Source organism: Juglans microcarpa x Juglans regia, chromosome 6D, assembly GCF_004785595.1.
Source record: "Juglans microcarpa x Juglans regia isolate MS1-56 chromosome 6D, Jm3101_v1.0, whole genome shotgun sequence".
In the NCBI taxonomy this organism is placed as follows: Eukaryota; Viridiplantae; Streptophyta; class Magnoliopsida; order Fagales; family Juglandaceae; genus Juglans; species Juglans microcarpa x Juglans regia.
The window spans coordinates 15,265,547-15,286,130 of record NC_054604.1 but is presented as its reverse complement, the minus strand read 5'-3'; the positions used below and the strand labels follow the sequence as shown (position 1 = coordinate 15,286,130).

General features: G+C 37.9%; 1 long non-coding RNA gene across 1 annotated transcript in view; it reads right to left on the bottom strand.

Annotated features, from left to right (window-relative positions):
- The window catches only part of LOC121235874, a 28,963-nt gene extending 13,778 nt beyond the window's left edge, over window positions 1-15,185 (bottom strand). Inside the window, exons 1-2 of the long non-coding RNA XR_005934617.1 lie at window positions 15,174-15,185; window positions 9,955-9,962 (exon numbers count right to left, since the gene is read on the bottom strand). This is a non-coding gene — a long non-coding RNA (uncharacterized LOC121235874). The remainder of the gene's footprint in view (window positions 1-9,954; window positions 9,963-15,173) is intronic.
- Window positions 15,186-20,584: the final 5,399 nt, after the last annotated feature.

Sequence of the window (20,584 nt, the reverse complement as noted above, 5' to 3'; positions counted from 1 at the left end):
TTTAGGAATATGGTACCTAATCCACTGCAAGACTTTGTTCAAGGGTTTGTAATTAATAATTAGACGATGGGTACCTCTTTCTAGTTCAGCATTTTTGCGGACATAAAAGGCTAGACAAGACCAAGGGACTTGCTATCTCTAATTATGCCCTTATCTTTGAGGTCTGAAATTTCCTTTTTGCAGAATTCTAAAGTCTGACTATTCATCTGAATGGGTCTGGCTTTAGTGGAAATAGTATTTTCATCAAAATTTTTGATATAGGGAAGAGAAACGATGTGTTTCTTCCTATGCCAAAAAGCATTTGGTAAATCAGAATAAACATAAAAAACAAGACGCTTGTTAAAATCATCAATTTTTGAAATTAAAATTGGCGAAGATAATTGTTCAAAAATCTTTTTGTATCTGATTTCTTATTGAAGGAAATTCAGAAGTTTTTCTTTTACAAAGAGCAAAGATTTCAAACCCTCTTTATCTTGATCAATCTCTTGGCGAGATGCAAATTTAAATTTGATCTTTTGACCAAAATGGTCGGTAGTAATACCATCTTTTTCAGTCAAAAAGGATATAAAGCAGAAATAAATGGTATGCTAAAATCACTTTGTCAGACATGTTTCTGACCAATACAGAAGGGATTTTAAAGCAAACATTGTTTTGACAAACATGAGCGTTGCTAAGCTCATATGTGATTTTCATCTGAGATCCATTTGCAGAAAATAATTTCTCAGAGGATTTTTCAAAATATTTGCTAGGAAAGAGTTCTTCCTGAATACAATTCAGGTCTGATCCGAAATCAATCATAGCAATAACAGAAAATTGAAAATCATGGGCAACCACAATGGTGACCTGGAAAACCATTTTGGAGAATGGTGTGATGGATCAAACAAATCTGATTATCAGCAGTTAACTCATGTTGGCTTGAACCAGAATCGTTTGTTTGCTCATTGTCAGAAGGAATATCCTGATAAAGTTGTTTATCAATTTTAAACACTAAAAATTCTTGCTTTAAAATCTCATTTTCAAACTTAAGGTTGTTAACCTCAGATCTGAGTTCAACGATTTCTTTTTTAACAAGATTTATTTCGTGTTGTAAATCATTTGTAGAAATTTCCTTATATTTTTTCTTTTGAAATCTCTCAAAAGTTTCTTGAAAACTAATCTTTTGCTTAGAAGACTCTGGTTCTTGGCGAGTCATAGTCTTTCTTAACTTAAGAAGATATTCTTCCTTAAGCTCAGGATTGTTATTTGAGAAATCAAGGTTAGTAATAGGTTTTCTTGTTCTTCAGATTTTGACAAGACATGAATTGTCTTACCCTTTGTCTGGCAACAAGTATCATTACAATTGCAACCTACCTTAGGACCAGTAGAATCTGGAGATTCAGTTTCTGAGTGATATTCTGAATCACTAGAACTGAACTCAAAGATATCAGATGATGAAGACGAAGCTATTTCTAAGAGTTGAAATAGTTCTTCTTTATCATTGTTATCAATATTCAACTAATTAAGCTTCTTTTTTAGTTTTTTTTTTTTTATCTTTTTGACTTTCTGGGGTATTTGTCAGCAAAATGTCATGGATTGCCACAAATAAAACATTTTCCTTAAAAAAATCTTTAGATTTCTTTTTCTTAGAAAATGGCTTAGAAAATAGTTTTTATAAGTTTTCTTGTAAAATTCATCACGGAATTTTCTCCTGATACCACCATAAGGTTTAGAAAACTTGTGCTTCCTTTTAGAAGGAGCTATAGTAGGAAGTCCAAATTGTTCACAAAATGTCCCCATTTCGTATTTGGCTTTCTTGCTATTTCTCATCTGCTCACGAAGCATTCTTTGATCAGAACACATACTAATACCAAGTTTCTTGATTACTGTACAAATATCACCATAGGTGTATGCATCGTAATTAAGAGACCCAGCAATAGTAAGTTATCTTTCACCTTGTAAGCGAACAAGCGAGGTAATCCATCAATAAATTTTTCCTTCCAGTAAGGCTTCTGACTATCATCTCGAAGCATTACTTTCGAAATAAAAACATCTTGGTACCATCTATAATCAGACATCTAAGATTATTTAACTGGTCGCTGATGCGGCTAGTTATATCAGATGGTGTGCCAATAAAATGCTTTAAAATAGTATAAATCAAAGTATTAACTCCATCAAATTGGACAGATCCAATGGATTCATAAAAAATAGGTAATCCTTCATCATTACACTTGACAGCGTTCTGAATGGTTTCCTTAGCATCTCTAGTTAGGTGTTTATCCTACCAGTTTCTTAAAAATACCAGAAAATCCTTGTGTTAAAATCTTAACAATATCAGGTTGCCTAATATTGTTGTTTACATAAGGGTTTACCACAAGAGACATTTTACTCATGGTATTCATGATTTCTTGTTCAGAGAAACCATCAATATTCCATTCGTAAACCTTGTCAGCAGAGTAAGAAGATTGGCTTTGAAAACTTTTTCTTCAAACTGTAAATCAGGAGGAGTCGGTCTGGAATACCAATTCTTCGCCAGACTCATTGGTTTGGGTCCTTTTGAAGAAAATCTGTCTATTTCAGGTTTTAAAATAATATCTTGAAAATTCTTTTCAAGTAAATCAAGATCCTTTTCTTCAGAAGAGTAATCATTAGAAGACTCATCTGTAGTTTCAACAAGAACTTCTTCTTCTATTTCTTTGTTAGATAAAGCACTAGTAGAAGGCTGTTCTCTCTTCAAATCATTAAGCATTTGATCAATCTTATAAAGAGTCTTTGCCTGTGGATTTTTAAAATCAATTTTAGCACGACTTTTTGGTAAGATAATCAAAGGTTTTTCAATCAATTTCTTTGGTTGATCTTTAGTCAAAACCAAAGGAATAGGATCAGGTTTTTTAACATTTTCTTTAATCCGATCTAACTGTTGTCCGATCGTATGAAGAGCAAGATTCACAAAGTTATTTTGAGAAATAACCTTTTTTATTTCTTTGAGAACATTGTCCTTCTCAGGATCTATGGAAACAGTTTCCGAGATTTTGAAAGGTGAAGCAGATGTCTCAACCCCTTTATGGGTGATGAGAACAGTCTCCAAAGGTGGATGGCTAGATTGGACTACCATCTTTCCTTCTTCCTTGACAAAATCAGTTTTAACAACATTCAAAGTATTGTTAGAAACATAAATATTTTCAACAAAGTCAAAGAAAAGAATATGCCTTTGTTGCTTATTCATTTCTTCTTTCCATTTCCGTTTAACACGTTGTTTTCTTTTTCAGAATACTTTGTGTGATAAGCTTTTCGCCTAGCACTGTTTTTTAAAAGTTTGTATTCTTCAAAAAGATAAACAAGATCAAACGCAAACGGTTTGTTCAGCACAGTTAAACTGTGATGAACTTATGGTGCAACATGAGGCACCATATCTGAAGCTGTAGGTGATAAAGATGAGTTATCATCTTCTTTATCGGCTTCTTTATGAATAGGCTGGTCTTTAGAGGATCCAGCATCCTGTGCAGAATAAAAAGCAGAAGTAACTTGAGAGGACGTTGAGAGTCCTTTCAATTTTAAAACAGGATTAACCGGTTGGGCTGTTTTAACAGAATCTTCCAGAAATTGCTTGAGATTTTGGTCTCTTCTTACTGGAATTTTTGACCCTGCAAAGGAAGAACTAGATCCAGCAAAAGAATTTCTTCTTAGCCCTGGAGATCTAGTCTGATCAAAACTAATTTTAACAGTTCCATCCAGGTACTGTTGAATGTTACTTGGATAACTTTCAACAGGGTTTCGAGGGATGGAATGAATTTCTTCTTCCAAAATCCATTCTTCGGGAAGAGTTATATCTTTCCAAAAAATAATTTTTGGAGTTGAAACATCCGCATCTAGGGTTGAACTCTGGATCAGAAGAGTTTTTCCTTGGATGGGTTTTGCAATAGCATTTGGATTCAAACTAGTTTTTTTAAGACGATAATAAATCTTGTAAATCAAAGTAAGGGATTTGCTACCCTATATCATATCTAGAAGTTAAAATGTTTAAAGTTAAACATTTTGAAATATGTTCATCATAAAGAGCAAGTGTTAAATCAAGATAACAATTAAAATGGACTGGTCCATCCGTTAGAGAGGATTGAATCATTCCAAGAATACTTGTTTCAAAATTATTGAATCTGGCATCCCTTAAACAAAACAATACGGATGCATTGATGCCTCTCCTTGTTAAAGGTTTGGCGGCAATTTGGACAGATCCAATGTGAATATATCTAAAATCTTGCTGCAAGAATTTTGTCATCTGTTCTTTTGGGAAGAGATAACATTTTTCTTGAGTTTTGGAAATAGCATAAGTTTGTTCAACAGTATGCACGCAAAATTGTGTGTGCATGGATCTCTCAAACCAATTGGTTCGATAGATCGTGCTAACATCAAGTTTTGGAATCTTCCATGATCCCAGCACAGACGACTCTGTTGCTTCAAAAGCACAGTCTTCCTCATTAACTATGTCCGGCGGCATAGCCAACCTGGAACTAATTGTTGAATTGGATCTATTTATCCAACTCATTTTGTCCTAGGACAACATTGACCGTCGCATCTCAGGGTCTGCGAACTTACCACTCTCGGCCTTCGGGGTTTGAACCTATACTCGCCTCCCTGGCTTCAAAACGGGACTTACACCTCCGGGTTCCTGACCTACTTGTCGAAAGATGATCCTGAACCAACCAAAGTAGAAACTCCGGGTGGGGGTTGTCAGAAAACAAAATAAGTTCAACAAAGAAGAAACAATTCACAACAATTAGATACCAGAGTTGGCTCTGATACCAGCTTCCATTCCTTCCATCCCTCGAAACCCTGTTAAAAGTTATCCAAGTAACATTCAACAGTACTTGGATGGAACTGTTAAAATTAGTTTTGATCAGACTAGATCTCTAGGGCTAAGAAGAAATTCTTTTGCTGGATCTAGTTCTTCTTTTGCAGGGTCAGAAATTCTAGTAAAAAGAGACCAAAATCTCAAGCAACTTCTGGAAGATTCTGTTAAAACAGCCCAACCGGTTAATCCTGTTTTAAAACTGAAAGGACTCTCAACATCCTCTCAAGTTACTTCTGCTTTTTATTTTGCACAGGATGTTGGATCCTCTAAAGACCAGCCTATTCATAATGAAGCCGATAAAGAAGATGATAACTCATCTTTATCACCTACAGCTTCAGATATGCTAGCTCCAGTTGCACCACAAGTTCATCACAGTTTAACTGTGCTGAACAAACTGTTTCCGTTCGATCTTGTTTACTTTTGAAGAATACAAACTTTCAAAAAATAGTGTTAGGCGAAAAGCTTATCACACAAAGTATTCTAAAAAAGAAAAACAATATGTTAAACGGAAATGGAAAGAAGAAATGAATAAGCAGCAAAGGCATATTCTTTTCTTTGACTTTGTTGAAAATATTTATGTTTCTAACAATACTTTGAATGTTGTTAAAACTGATTTTGTCAAGGAAGAAGGAAAGATGGTAGTCCAATCTAGCCATCCACCTTTGGAGACTATTCTCATCACCCATAAAGGGTTGAGATATCTGTTTCACCTTTCAAAATCTCGGAAACTGTTTCCAGAGATCCTGAGAAGGACAAGGTTCTCAGAAAAACAAAAAAGGTTATTTCCCAAAATAACTTTGTGAATCTTGCTCTTCATACGATCGGACAACAGTTAGATCGGATTGAAGAAAAAGTTGAAAAACCTGATCCTATTCCTTTGGTTTTGACTAAAGATCAACCAAAGAAGTTGATTGAAAAACCTTTGATTATCTTACGAGAAAGTCGTGCCAAAATTGATTTTAAAAATCCACAGGCAAAGACTCTTGATAAGATTGATCAAATGCTTAATGATCTAAAGAGAGAACAGCCTTCTACTAGTGTTTTATCTAACAAAGAAATAGAAGAAGAAGTTCTTGTTGAAACTACAGATGAGTCTTCTAATGATCACTCTTCTGAAGAAAATGATCTTGATTTACTTGAAAAGAATTTTCAAGATATTATTTTAAAACCTGAAATAGCCAGATTTTCTTCAAAAGGACCCAAACCAATGAGTCTAACGAAGAATTGGTATTCCAGACCTACTCCACCTGATTTACGGTTTGAAGAAAAAGTTTTTCAAAGCCAATCTTCTTATTCTGCCGACAAGGTTTACGAATGGAATATTGATAGTTTCTTTGAATAAGAAATCATGAATACCATGAGTAAAATGTCTCTTGTGGCAAATGCTTATGTAAACAATAATATCAGGCAACCTGATATTGCTAAGATTTTAACACAAGGATTTTCTGGTGTTTTAAGAAACTGATGGGATAAACACCTAACCAGAGATACCAAGGAAACCATTCAAAACGCCGTCAAATGTAATGATAAAGGGTTACCTATTTTTGATGAATCCATTAGATCTGCCCAATCTGATGGAGTTAATACTTTGATTTAAACAATTTTAAAGCATTTATTGACACACCATCTGATATAACTAGCCGCATCAGCGACCAGTTAAATAATCTTAGATGTCATCAGATGTTTGATTATAGATGGTATCAAAATGTTTTTATTTCGAAAGTAATGCGAGATGATAGTCAGAAGCCTTACTGGAAGGAAAAATTTATTGATGGATTACCTCGCTTGTTCGTTTACAAGGCGAATGATGAACTTACTATTACTGGGTCTCTTAATTACGATGCATACACCTATGGTGATATTTGTGCAGTAATCAAGAAACTTGGTATTAGTATGTGTAATGATCAAAGAATGCTTCGTGAGCAGATGAGAAATAGCAAGAAAGCCAAATACGAAATGGAGACATTTTGTGAACAATTTGGACTTCCTGCTATAGCTCCATCTAAAAAGAAGCAGAAGTTTTCTGAACCTCATGGTAGTATCAGGAGAAACCCCGTGATGAATTTTACAAGAAAACTTATAAAAAACCATTTTCTAAGCCATTTTCTAAGAAAAAGTAGTCTAAAGATTTTTTCCAAGGAAAATATTTTATTTGTGGCAATCCAGGACATTTTGCTAACAAATGCCCTCAGAAAGCCAAAAAAGATAAAAAACTAAAAAAGAAACTTAATCAGTTGAATGTTGATAACAATGATAAAGAAGAACTATTTCAACTCCTAGAAATAGCTTCGTCTTCATCATCTGATATCCTTGAGTTCAGTTCTAGTGATTCAGAATATCACTCAGAAATTGAATCTCTAGATTGTACTGGTCCTAAGCTAGGTTGCAATTGTAATGATACTTGTTGCCAAACAAAGGATAAGACAATTCATGTCTTGTCTAAATCTGAAGAACAAGAAAACCTATTGCTAACCTTGATTTCTCAAATAACAAATCCTGAACTTAAGGAAGAATATATTCTTAAGTTAAGAAAGACTATGACTCGCCAAGAACCAGAGTCTTCTAAGCAAAGGATTAGTTTTCAAGAAACCTTGGTGAGATTTCAAAAGAAAAAACCCAAGAAAATTTCTACAAATGATTTACAACACGAAATAAATCTTGTTAAAAAAGAAATCGTTGAACTCAGATCTGAGGTTAACAACCTTAAGTCTGAAAATGAGATTTTAAAGCAAGAATTTTTAGTGTTTAAAATTGATAAACAACTTGATCAGGATATTCCTTCTGACAATGAGCAAACAAACAATTCTGGTTCAAGCCAATACGAGTTAGCTGCTGATAATCAAATTTGTTTGATCCATCACACCATTCCTCCAAAATGGTTTTCAAGGGTCACCATTGTGGTTGCCCATGATTTTCAATTTTCTGTTGTTGCTATGATTGATTCCGGATTAGACCTGAATTGTATTCAGGAAGGACTCATTCCTAACAAATATTTTGAAAAATCCTCTGAGAAATTATTTTCTGCAAATGGATCTCAGATGAAAATCACATATGAGCTTAACAACCCTCATGTTTGTCAAATCAATATTTGCTTTAAAATCCCTTCTGTTTTGGTCAGAAATATGTCTGACAAGTCATTTTAGGCATACTATTTATTTATGCTTTATATCCTTTTTTTACTGAAAAAGATGATATTACAACGACCCTTTTGGTCAAAAGGTCAAATTTAAATTTGTATCTCGCCAAGAGATTGATCAAGATAAAGGTTTGAAATCTTTGCTCTTTGCAAAAGAAAAACATCTGAATTTCCTTCAACAAGAAATCTGATACAAAAAGATTTCTGAACAATTATTTTCGCCAATTTTAATTTCAAAAATTGATGATTTTAACAAGCGTCTTGTTTTTTATGTTTGTTCTGTTTTACCAAATGCTTTTTGGCATAGGAAGAAACACATCGTTTCTCTTCCCTATATCAAAAATTTTGATGAAAACACTATTTCCACTAAAGCCAGACCCATTCAGATGAATAGTCAGACTTTAGAATTCTGCAAAAAGGAAATTGCAGACCTCAAAGATAAGGGCATAATTAGAGATAGCAAGTCCCTTGGTCTTGTCTAGCCTTTTATGTTCGCAAAAATGCTGAACTAGAAAGAGGTACCCCTCATCTAGTCATTAATTACAAACCATTGAACAAAGTCTTGCAGTGGATTAAGTACCCTATTCCAAAAAAAAAAATGACTTAATTCATAGGATGAGTGATGCTGTGGTCTTTTCCAAATTTGACCTCAAATCTGGGTTTTGGCAAATCCAGATAGCTGAGTCAGACCAGTATAAGACAGCCTTTGTTACCCCCTTTGGTCATTTCGAATGGAATGTGATGCCATTCAGTCTCAAAAATGCCCCTAGTGAGTTCCAAAATATCATGAACGATGTTTTTAACTCGTTCGCTGCTTTTACCATCGTCTATATAGATGATGTCCTTATTTTTTCTAAATCTATTGATGAACACTGGAAACATTTGAACTCGTTTCTAGACATCATTAGAATCAATAGTCTTGTCGTTTCTGCGAAAAAGATCAAACTGTTTCAAACCAAGATCAGATTCTTTGGTTATGATATTTCTAAAGGTAAAATCAGGCCGATTCAAAGAGCCATTGATTTCGCCGACAAATTCCCTGATGTCATCACTAACAAAAAATAATTGTAGAGATTTTTAGGATCTCTCAATTATGTTGCTGATTTCTACAAGGATATGAGGAAACAGTGTCGTCTTTTGTTCAAACGACTCATTTCTAATCCTCCTCCTTGGACAAAAATCCATACAAAATTAGTGAGGAAAATCAAAGCACATGTCAAATCTCTTCCGTGCCTTGGCATCCTCACTACTGATTCATTTAAAATTGTTGAAACAGATGCCTCAAACATTGGTTATGGTGGCATTCTGAAACAATCTGTTTCACCAGGTTCTCCTGAACAAATTGTTCGCTTCCATTCCAGAACCTGGAATCCTGCACAAGAAAAATATAGTACTATTAAAAAAGAAATTTTATCTATAGTACTATGTATTTCTAAATTTTAATCTGATTTATTAAACAAGAAGTTTTTACTTCGAATTGATTGCATGAGTGCTAAATTTGTTTTAGAACAAGATGTTAAAAACATTGCATCAAAACATATTTTTGCACGATGACAAGGTATTTTAAGTGCTTTTGATTTCGATATTGAATACATCAAATGCACTAATAATTATATCCCTGATTTTCTTACCAGAGAGTTCTTGCAGACACCCAACCATGAGCATGAGCAAGAAGAAAGGAAAAGAAAAACAGAGAGTGAACCCCCCACCTCCAATACTCAGTATAAAACTCATCAAGAATGAGTCTGGATCCACCACTGTGCCTAGTGCCTCATCAACAGCACTGGATATTGCCAATAGGTTCACACCTCTTGGTAAAATTGTGCAACCGGCGACCTTCACATCTACGGTTTCTACATCTTTTGATCCATATGCGAAAGCAATGGCATAAAAAATACCTGCTTTAATTACTCCTCAGTTTTTCCTCCCAAAAAGAAAATCTGAATATTTGAAGAAGCCGTTTATAACCCATCTGTTTCATATAGAACCTAACCATTCTAACTAACAGATCCGTTCAAAATAGCCTATTCTTATTTTCCCCCCAATTTCCACTGGATACCTGAAGATTTATCCAAAAATCTCTAGTATTATTCTAGTATCTTGATTCTCACCAACTCTCTTGTCATAAAACCTATTTATGATAAGAATGATTCCACCAAATTAATCCATCACAGTGCTTACATCCTCCGAGTCATTACAGAAGCCGAATGGGGAACAAACCCATGGACTCCCAAAACACTCTCAGAATTTGTACTGAGTTATAATTACTATGATTATATAACTGCCTGGAGACGCTTCATGTTTTTTCAGGTACCTGATATGAGCATTTCCTGGTTCATCAATTTTGATACAAGATTCAAAGGAACTTTCCTTTATTGGTTTCTCCAATGGTGGGACCAATTTGGTTTAATTCCAGACAATCTTCCTAAGTAGCTCGCCAGAGCTTTTACATTTTACAGACAAGTTGCTGGTACAAAATTAAACCAGCATTCAATCATGTTTCCTTATGAGCTCAATTTTTGCAACAACTACAAACTGCCGTGGATTTTCAAATGGAGTTATGAGAAAAATGCTAACATAATTGATCGAGCCTACTTCACAAGGTGGTGGGATAGGTTTGGATATACTGAAAAAGTAATCAACCAGATGATTAAAGATTTTCCCTCAAGTCACCCCTGATTTGCAAGACAAGAAGGAATTTCCAGCAATCAAATCTGGTTCACCTGTTCCTGAATATCCCCTAATGATTCAGGCCCCTAGTTCACCAACTACTTCAGCAAGAGGAAAAGCCACCAGCTTATCCTCAAAGAAATCTTCTAAGTCTGCCAAAGATAATATCCTCAACAGACTTGGTAAAAAAGATTTAATAAAATTGCTTGAGCAACAACTGCCTAAGTCCGCGAGTAATAATTCTGAAGACGATGAGAATTCAGAAGCATCCTCAGAGGCTTCGTACAGTAATCTATTTGGTCATGACTCCGAAGACATTCCAAAGTTGGAAGATGATTGACTACTACTTGAGTTCAAAGAAGACTAACTAGAGTCATCTTTGAGATATTTGTCACTTTGTGCCTAAAGCAGCCGTCCTCAGAGATAGTTGGAAGACACAGAGACGATCGAATACTATTTTGTCATCTTATGCCTAAAGCAGCCACCCCAGAGACAGTTGGAAGACATAAAGATGATACCACTTGTGCCTGTGCTTAAACAGTTCCTACTGTTCACTCACGGATTGATTTACTGTTTTACTTTAATGATTGTAAACAAGAACTCCTTATGTTATAAAAGGAGAACCTTACCCTTGAGTTAAGGCATAACTCAAATTAGAACTCACACTCGAGAGAAATACTTCTGATCCTCTCTCCCTAATCTTGAGTCTCCTTATTTACCCTAATTTCTGTAAGTGCAAATCTGCACTACCTTGTGTCTGTAATTACTTTAAGCTTGTTAATTTTAATAAAGCTTATATGTTTATTACAATTAATTTTGCATACTCATACATGCATATGGCCGGTTTAACCGCCTGTTTATTTTGTGCTTGCATAATTTAATTATTGTGCAATTTACTCTGATTCTTCCATTCCCTTCCTTCCTTCTCTTCTTCTTCAATCAGCTTCGGCTTTTCCTTCTTTCCGCTGTTTTGGTATATATATATATATCTGTGGTGAATAACTCTTTGAGCAGTAAGGAAAATAGTGTTTTCACTTAAGCAAGGAATCAGTATCCTAGAAGGGTAGCCTAGAAGTCATTAAGTTTAGGCAATGACCTTTGTGAGTGTTATACTTTTCTCATATATGGTGATAGTTATTTTGTATAACCATGTGATAGTTATAGATAATAATAGTGTAGGCTACGAGAGGAAGGCGTTACCTCATGAAGAACATTGCCTACTTTACACTCGACTACGTGGTTAAACCAGGATAGCTTCAAAGCGAGGATGTCATGGGATGGAGCTAAGTCCAACAGAGCAGCAGAAGGGCATGTCGTAGCCGCCAACACTGAGCCCGTAGTGTCACGATCATCTATGCCATCAACTCACCACAAACGTTTGATGGTAGAAGGTCAGGAGCCAAATAGCGATGATGAAGAGGTCGTGCAGCACCTCGACCCAGGTCATTTCGGCAACGTGGCATATGATTCAAAGGACGATGTGTACTACAACTTACCCCAACACGCCATGCCGATGGACATCGATGCACCTCCACCGGAGCCGACCAGTGACGATATGTCCAATGATGGCATGTTGGGGTAAGTTTTGGTGAGCAACATCTTCTCCTTAGTTTCTTTAATGTTTGTACTTGCATTGATTTCAAGGACGAAATCTTTTTTTTAGGAGGGGAAGATGTAACAGCCTGCTAGAAATTAAATGGTGGAATTTCTATGGTCTTTAGGAACCTTGTGAAAATACCATAAGTTTTCACGATTCGACCAATCGCGTAGGTTTTAGTTTGTCAACATAGCCAAAGTTATCACTCACTGTGGTGCGAGAAGTGCGATTTTATTTATTTAATGTAGTTAGAAGTGTCAAATTGAGTTATGGTTTGTGCCATTAGACTCAGTTGATTAGTTATGATTTTATGGCGCAATAATCTCATTTTCAGTTTTCGGATGAAATGATTGTCGAAAACGCACTTTGCTTATTTCGAGGCACTTTAGGATTGAATTTCAATTAACAAATTGCAAAATTAGATTTGTGTTAATATTTAAGATTTTACAGTGCAAAGTTTATGTTTCGCTTTCTTGGAGTGAATAGTAACTTTTATAAGCACTTAGTGCAGTGTTTTCAAAATTACAGTGTGAAATGTCTAAATTAGGTTAGAGAAGTTTTATTTAGGCACTTGGCAAGATCTTAACTACACTTGGTAAATAGTATTGGATACTTAGCACAAAGAGGAACAATGAGATGAATTGTGAAGGAATCAAGGTGTGACATCATGCCACCTAAGCAAAATCTTGTTTTCCATTTGATCAACCAAATTGTGCCGAACCAAAGGGGATTTCAACTCTAGTGAAGCCCTAAATGGTTTGAATCCAATTGAAATCCTAAAAGCTTGGTTGAAAACCAAAACTCGAAACGGTTTCCCCAAACCCTAAAATTAGCCTCTAAACCCTATTTGATCCAACTTCTAGCATTGTGTTTAATCACTTGATTAAATCAGTTTTATATGCTATTAATTCCTTAAATTCATGTTATGACATCATTATCCAACCCTTTAAACCTTAGAATTTTGATTGGCCAAGAAAAATTAGATTTGGGCTTGATAGCATCTCAAATCCTAACTAAACCCTCTCTAAACCCCAAATTGAAGCCCATTTGGTTGAGACGCACAAATTTGGTCACCTTGGCAAAAATCCACTGCCCTTGGCTGCAGCTAATACTACCTTGATGTGAGAGGGGAAAACCACCTCATCACCCTCCATACAGCATGGCAGTAGCAGACAGTCCTTGCCTCTCATTATTTCTCACTTTATGTGACATAGGCACTTCCAATCAAAGGTCATTCAAGCCCATATCTCTCCCTCCAGGAGTCTAAAGCCCTGCAAGACACACTTTACTCCATTTCATCACTTCTTCATCCCGTTCTTAGAGAGAAACCCAAAAGAGCTCTCTCAGGCAGTTTTCTGAGTATTTTTGTGTGGCACTTTTGGACCCTTTGTAAGTATTTTCTCGCAATAACACCTTCATGAAAAATTTTCTTCTTTGGGTTTAGTTTCTGTGGATATCTTATATGTTTCATTTCGTGGTCATTTGGTAGGTCAAAAGTTATTTTAACCATGGAAAAGTCATTTTGGGCTTTAAACTAGAGAGTGTGTTATATTTTGGAGTTTTTGACCAAGCTAATGGATATATCTTGTAAGCCCGTCCTTGTGGTGGGTCTTTTTATAAAATATTTTGAGAAATGACGACGAGAATTACCGTCCGATTTAAAACTTTTTGCTTCTTCCCAGGGTTCAAGACTCTACGTTTATAAAATAAAAATGTGCTTTTACAATAAAAGAGGTTTACAGCGGAAAACATCATTTTTAATTATAAAAGGCCTCTCTTACATTTAAATGCTCGTGCCTAGACTTCCGTGCTCTTCCCCATGAGCCGTGTCCGTCCAAACGCGTACTTTATTTCCTTCCCTGTGGGGGAGGGACATGCATAAAAACTAAAATGAGTCGAAGACTCGTAAGCATTACTTCATGCAGTTAAAAGATAACAACGTAGGTTTTCATTCATGCATTCATCATTCGTACATACTATACATACATGCATGTGTGCATACGTGCGTTCATTTGAAAACGTCACTGGACGGGATTTTCCTTTCTTTTTGTAAAATGTTTCACCCGTCAGAGCCTTCATTTCTGCAAGAGTGCAGTGCCTTCATTTCTTAAAGTGCATTCTTTCGTGCGTGCGTGCATACATACGTACATACATTCTTTCTTTTCACTTTCATAGGCCGGTACACACTGTTACGCCCCGTGTGTTAGGGTTAGCGGCCCTATGACCGATGGATTCGCCCGTGGCCACGGGTTGGAATCCCATTCCGTTAGGGTGCAGCACTGGGTGCACTACTAGTACTACTGCCCGGCATTGCAATCTGCCCATTCATTCATTGGGTACCCCTTTTCATTCATTCATGTGGCCGTTACGTATCTTCATACATTTCATGCTTTCATTTCATTCTTTCATTCATTCATGGCAGCTCCGAAGAGCTGGACCTTTCATTCATTCATGTTCTTTCTTTCGTTTAACATTCATTTCATGAGAAAACATTTCTTTTCATGAGAAAACATCATTTCGTGAGCATGGGCTTGAACGTCCTCCTTCATGTCATCCACGAGCATTACCTCGTGGCATTCATAAAAGTATCAGTTCGCACCATCTATAAAACATAAAACATGGGCTCAAACTTCACCTTTCGCGGCATCCACAAGCATCACCTTGAACATTGGCCTTCACGGCGTCCACGAGCATCACCTCGCGGCGCTAGCGACAGTGTCGGTCCGTAGGATCCACGAAGGCGTCGGCTCAAGCTCGTCGTTCGTGCATTTTCATTAGTTTGTTTCTTTGAAAATGCATACAATAGATACATCTTATAGTCATCCATTCGCATGCGTACAACTAATAACTTTGGGTGCGTAAAAAGGGACTTTCATGGAGGGGCCGTACGTACATATACGTTTGAAAGCATGTCATCTTCTTTCGTAAGCATTTTCTTAAGGAACAAAGCTTTTCATTTTCTTTTCGTAATTTCTTGAAAACTCCAGGAGGGCATGAGAGTAACACTTACCTGGACTCCATGCTACTTTCATACCATGCAGTCCATTCATGCGCGTGTCAGCTAGCAACCTACATGCATACATAACCTTAACGTCATTCTCCATCTAATGCATAAACAACTTAAACTATAAATAGAACTACGCTATACTTGGAACACTCTCCTTCTATCCCGTGCACTTGCGTGCCCTTCACTACGTTAAAACCTTTCGGAGACCACTTACGGTCACCACATCTTCCAACTCAACGTCTTGCCTCGAGTGCTCATCCACTAAAGTGAATCCATGATTCACCTTAGGATTAAGACACTAAGACATTCGTCTTATTCTCCTTTTTGAACTCATCTTGATGCATGACTCAGACTAACTAAGTCACGCATCCCAATCCTAGACAATACACCCGTCACTACCTCCATACATCCTGGCCCATACTAATCCTCATTCCCATCCATACAAGTCACACGGCTCTAAGCCAACTCTGAGGCTTAAGCACCGTGTAACTATGCTTAGGACAGATTACCCATTACATATGGTGAATCCGTCTGATACATGTGTCTCACCAGATTACACATGTACCTTACCCATTTATCACCTAAGATCAACATATAGCATGTTGATCACTTGCTCATAGGGATGAGGGCCATATTCTGATACCAACATTCTCTTGACCCGGCTAGCATGACTCTTCATGCTATCCGTCCCTTCTTACAGTTCATCCCAACACTTAACGTGACAAGACTCCGTTCACAACTACGTCTTATGTCACGTCATATAGCTCGAGACTACTCTCAAGCTACACTGTGACCTTGTCACGTCACCCGACATCCTATTACGTCACTTCTACGCCAACTTCTAACTCATCATGAGTACGGTTCCTCACGTACTCCTGTCACATCGTGACATCTCGTCACGTTCTCGTTACGCCATTTCCACACTAACTCGTCACCCATCATAAGCACGACTGTCAGAAACCACGTCACTTTGTGACGTTGCCCAATCATGCTTCCGCTGCCTACTCTTACACTTATTCTACTACTACACCCATACTCACAGCCGTAAGTCAATTACAGTGACATTTGTCACCTCAGACTACAGGCCACGTCACAACCACTTCGGAACATTGTTCCACAGTTCCCGACACAACTCACCACGTTCTATGCCAACGTCTCATCCATCACAAGCACGACTGTCAATAACCACGTCACTTCATGACGTTGCCCAGTCATGCTTCCGTTGCGTACTCTTACACTTGTTCTGCTACTTCATGCATACTCCTAGCCATAAGTCCATCACGGTGACACTTGTCACCTCAGACTACAAGCTGCACCATAACTACTTCGGGACATTGTTCCACAATTCCTGACACTATTCACCACGTTCTACGCCCATCAACTGCACAACCATCCTTATCTCTGCGACACACCATACGGAGTGTCGCTGCCTCGTGGAGTACACTCTACGTATACTCCCTTTCCACACGCTACAACCTATCATCAATATGGCATACCCGCCATACGATGCATCTCTCTACCATAAAGAGTACACTCCACGTATACTCCATACACGTTACGCCACATCACCATTACGGCATACCCGCCGTATGGTGCATCGCTCTACCATATGGAGTACAACTCCCTTCACATACTCCATTTACATGCACTACGCCACATCACCCTTATGACATACTCGCCAAATGGTGCATCAATCCACCATATTGAGTCATTCCACAAGTACTCCCTTTATACCCATCACGCCATATCACCATTATGGCATATTTGCCACATGGTGCATCACTCCACCATATGGAGTACATTCCACATGTACTCCCTTCATACCCGCTACAACCCATCATCAATATAGCATACCCGCCATACGATGCATCACTCCACCACATAGAGTACACTCTGCATGTACTCACTTTTCCACATGTTACGCTACATCACCACTACGGCATACCCGCCGTATAGTGCGTCACTCCATTACATGGAGTACACTCCACGTGTACTCATCCCGTTCCACAATACGCCAGGAGGGTATATTTTACATATACTCTCCTTATCTCACACTACACCACACACAAAGTACACTCAGCGTGTACTATTCCCACTCCACATACGCCAGGAAAGTATATTCTACATATACTCTCCTTATCCCACACTACGCCACACACAAAGTACACTTAGCGTGTACTGTTCCCACTCCACATGCCATGACATCCATACAGCACATGCCCCACAACTACACTGCACAGCACAACCACGCCATCATTACAACACAAACTCCACAATTGCATTACATAGCACAGTCCACAACACTTCACACATACGCCCAACACTTCACATACACAGTACTACACAATATACCCAACACTCACATACACGGCACATTACATCACCACACTACACAGATATGCCCAACACTTCACATACACAGCACTTCACGTCACCACACTACACAGATATGCCCAACACTTCACAGCGCACAACATAGCGCATCTCAATACAACCCAATCATTTCCTTAATACTAACAGCAAAGTCCACAACCTAATCAACTAATCAATATCTAACATAATTAATAAGGGATAGAGAGTTATACCATCGACGGAATAACCCGTGCGTTGCCCGTTGATCGTCACAGCCAATGACGTTGGAGAGGTCGTACGTGGCGGCTAACCCACGTACGTTGAGTGTTTAGGCGTTTGGATAGCTAAGTGTGGTCTTGGAAGGGCTCGTGATGGCCTCGTGATGGTGGTGAGGGGCATAACATGGCGGCTCTAGCCGTGTACAGTGGCAGTCAGTCACGTGCAGTGACTGTCCATCACGTGCAGTGATTACCCACCACGTAAAGTCGTGGTTTGGACCCAGGGCTTGGCTAAGGGAGGTGCGGTGGAACTCGTGGTGACGTCGAGGTGGCGCCATGGTGGCTCACGGCGGCGGATTTGGCTGCACAGTGGAGGATAGGCCGTGGGAGAGTGAGAGAGAGTGTGCGTGCATGGGTGACAGATCGGGGCCGTGGGTGGTTGATATAGCTTGATGGTGGCCTGAGGGTGCTGGAGAGGGTGGTTACCCATCGTGGGTGGCGGTGCACGGCGGTGCGTTAAAGAGAGAGGGAGGCCGTGCGATGGAGAGAGGCTACTGGCCTCGAGTCACATGGAGGAGGAAGGGGAAAGGGAGGAGAGGTCCATGGTGGCCGTGGGAGTCGCGCACGGCGGCGCTAGCAGCGTTGTAGCTCGAAGTGATGCAAAACCCATAAGTGGGTTTCATGCGTGCGTGCGACGGAGGGGGAAGGGGGGCTTCCTGGGGCTTGGGTTCCATGGAAGGGGTTCACCGGTGAGAGGGGAGGCCGTTGGTTGCGGTGGTGGCGCCGGAGAACGGCGCACGGCGGCGCTAAGGACAGCAAGCCCATTCGGGCTTTATGCTTCTAGCGGAGAGGAAGAGAGAGCGTGAGAGGGAGGGGCTGCTATGGCGAGGCTCACCGGAGCAAGGGGGAGCTGGTGGTGCCTGCGGTGAGAGCTGGCGCGCGGCGGCGCCAGGCTGGAGGAAGGAAGCTTCGGGCGTGGAGATGGACTGCATACAGCGTACGCTTGAGGGGCGAGGGAGGAGAGAGAGAGAGCTGGGGAAAAGTGAGGGAAAAGATAGAGGGTCTGGGTTTATAATCCAGTCCCTTCGTCTTGGAGTCCTCAAAACGATCTAACGTTGACATATTAAAGTACTGATTTGAAAATGCGTAAACGTTAACTTAATTAAAAGCACTCAGAGGAATTAAGGTAATTATTATTTTAAAATAACTTTAGTTTATAAAATAATATTTCTTCATCATTAATAAATAATGAAGTCTTATTTAATATATTTAAAAGGATGAAACCATTTAATTAATTAAAGCTTTCAACATAATTTAAATCCCATAATATTTTAAATAGCTGGAATCATTTTAATAATTAATATTAAAATGATCTCTGACAATTATAATATTTTGGAGCTCTTCAAAATATTATAATTGTCTCATTTAAAAACAAATTTAACTCAACAATACTGGAAATACCTCATATAAATATTTTCAGTACATTTAAACACTGGGCGTGCCTTCGAAGTCACCTAATATCTCGAGAGGCACGTCGTCATGGTTCGGCACACATGACGATGCTTGCAGTCGCCAGAACGAATGGCAGACTGTTGCATAATTCCGTCATCGAAATTTGCTTACGTCAGAAAGGAGGAGCCTTACGTAAGAAAGAGAGAAGCTTACGTAAGAAAAAAGGAGCAGGGGTTACATATCTTGATTCGAAAATTTTATGGAGTGTTTTTAACATGTGTTTGTGAATTTTCATTGAGTATTTGTTGCATGACTAAAGACTTTGATGAAAGAGTTTCTTAGATATAGAAACTTAGAAACTGGAAGTGGAAAAAACAGTTTATATTTTGAGAAAGTTTGAATATTTCGTAGTCTAATCTTACTCCAATGGCTGTGATATTTTTATTTGATGATCCTAAGCCTCTTATATGCATGATAGGATGTTGGTTTGAAGATATTTAGTATTAGCTTTAAAGATATGATTTTTCTATGCAAGAGAATTTCGGTTAGACCTAAGATTTGATTTTTTATTGATTTTTAGCTATGTGATTTTAAATTTGATGGTTGGATATTGTTTAGAACACATTTTTAAGCTATGTGATGTTTTAGTTTGGAGATCTCATCATGTTGAGCCATGGATCAACATATTGATCAAATCTAGTTATGGAAAAGTTTTTGTTTTTGGACTAAGTGTAGAACCAAAAACTCCAAGTGTTGTTTTGTGATTTTTGGTGACATTTTTTTATGATTTAAAGCATGGTTGATCTTAGGATGATGTTATGAATATGTTAGTTGTAAGATTTTATTTTTTGGAATTCTTGGAGATGTTTTAATTAAGATCAAAACTTGTTGTTTTAATCATGAACTTTGAAGTTGGAATAAATTGCAACAAAAATCAAGAGAAATGACCTATGGATGATTCGGCCATAATGAGTTTTCCATAGTTGTGTTTTGTTTTAATTTTTTGTAAGTTGATATTTGAGTTTAGGACAAAATTTACATGAGGAATATAAATTTTGGTATTTTTGGAGTTAGGATGCAAAATTCTTAAGTTAGGAGTAAAATGATCATTTTCCAACATGTAGAGGGTAAAATGATAATTTTACTCTAAGTTGTATCTTTTTCACGTTTCTAATTGTTAGTAATTAAATTTCTAACTTTTAGAATACCCTCTTACAGTTCCTCGTGTTTCGCGATTTATTCTCGTAAAACGCAATAATCGAGATAAGTTAGCTCTTAACTTATTATCAGTTTACTGTGTATGTGTGATGAGTAAGGAAACTACAGT